Genomic DNA, 2,186 nt, shown 5'->3' with positions numbered 1-2,186 from the left:
GAATTAACATTTGTCTCAAAATGTATTGTTGCCATTTTTTGTGTGTGAGCATGTGTTACTTGCATTTTAGATTAGAGGTTACCTACATCACACGTTGTAGGCCGAAATATTCTTGGGAAATAATATTGAAGGCAGAATCTGGTAGAGCAGACTGGTGAATCCCCCTGATCACTTTTTTTGGTTTGGACACATTTCTTAACCTCCTGGGGTCTCGGTTTACTCATTGTAAGTGGAAAATAGTACCCATACCACAGAGTGGTTTTGTGATAAAATTGTAGCATACATGTGAAATTACTTTTAAAACTATCAAGTCTTATGAAAGAATTGGCTTTAGACAGTGTTTTGTAACTCATACCCACCCACCCCAGGGACATTTGAAAAGTCAGGAGACATTTCTGTTGCTACACCAAAGGTAGACAGGGAAGTATTAAACTGATCTACTAGGTAGAGACCAGAGATACTGCCGAACATCCTGCACTGCACAGGACTGTGCCCACGACACAGAATTACCTAGCTCCAATTGTCATTCATGCTGTTGTTGAGAAACCCTGGGGTAAAATTTTAAAACTCCAAACATTCATTAAACTCCAAGGACTTTACTTTCCTGGATTTTTAATCATCTTTTAGTGGCTAGAAATGCCATGTTTATTGCTTAATTTATATATTTTAATTCCAAATATGCTTAAGAATACTAGTACTATACCCTGTTTGCTTTAAAGTTTGATAATATATCACCACTTTATACAAAGAAACATAATTGTGATTCATAAATCTTTTCTTGAATTGATGTTTAGGTTTCCCAAATTCATAGATATTTTAAAATATTTTTGATCATTTTTTATATTAGCTTATTATAGGCTTACAATCCAGTATTTGACAATCTTAGTCCAAATGTATTTACAATTCAGAATCCTTTTTGGGTTTTAGAGAGGTAATGAAGTGCTCATTTTACATTGTACATATACATTGTGTATTGTGTAATGCCACATCAGGACCTGGGAAATTGCCCTGGAATCAGCATATTGGTATTTATTCATTAAAGTGTGCAAGTAATCACACTAATTTTGGATAAATATTTCATATTAATTTAAATCATATTTTGCCACTAAAATAATTTAGGTAATGTCATATTTTGTAGTAAATGAATCATATAACAAGACTTCCATTTTTCAGAGACTGTGAATTTTGGAATAGTAGATAAGCTACTGTGAATTTCTATGTACATCTTTCCCTTTATTAAGCACAGTGCCTCACATCTGTGAAGCCATATCACATCACCAAAAGAACATCAGAGTATATAAATTTTTATTGTATAAATCAAATACACTCCCCTTTCCCCAACCAATTCTGTAATTGTTGGAAAGGGCATGTATATTTGAAACATGCACTGCCTTAATTAATGTCCCAAGTTATGCCAGACTATATAAGTAAGTGTCCCAGTTAATGAGCAGTTGCATCCAATTTTCACAGTTACAAGGAAAATACACCCTGCAAAATGAAAACACTCATAGAAAGGATACAGTTTATAATATGAGATATTTACCGAACTATAATTGGATATATCCAGTCTGAGAGTGCAAGTATTATTAGCGTCAATTTTAATTAATAGTGGATACATATGTTCAGAACTTGACACAGTTTCAGGACAATGTCACTTTGACAATGTATAATTATGCACCCAACTCGTGCTATACTCCCTTATGAATGCTTAAAACCAAAGAGTTATTTAAAGGAGATGCTGATATAACTACTTGAGAGGGCGAATGACATAATTAATTGGAAATGCAAGAGAAAGCTTCTCAAAGACAGTGCCTTCTGCATAAAGACTAGGGATGAGCAGTGTGTATAATTCTCACTGAGATTTATAGATAAGCAGCTTTCTCACAGGCCAGTTCTTCCACGCTTCTGAAGTGTCTCAGAACTATGCCCATTCTATCTTCTCTCTTCAGGAGGAGGTTTGGCCATGCCTCCATCTTGTTCAAGTCACGCTCCTTTGATGTAGGTTTCCTTGGGATATACTTCCATGGTTGATACCTTTCTTAAATTCCCAGGAATGTGCGAGTAGATAACATGAAATATCCCAATTATAAAATATTTATAAAACTGAGTAAAATAAAAAAAATCTATTAATTTCGTAGCTAGTAATCTAAAAGTAAGAACATTTCCAGAAGCTAAAAAGGAAGAGG

This window comes from Fukomys damarensis, unplaced genomic scaffold, assembly GCF_012274545.1.
Source record: "Fukomys damarensis isolate Sample0158 unplaced genomic scaffold, DMR_v1.0_HiC HiC_scaffold_17, whole genome shotgun sequence".
Taxonomy (NCBI): domain Eukaryota; kingdom Metazoa; phylum Chordata; class Mammalia; order Rodentia; family Bathyergidae; genus Fukomys; species Fukomys damarensis.
The sequence above is the reverse complement of the archived record's forward strand: the minus strand, read 5'-3'. Positions refer to the sequence as shown.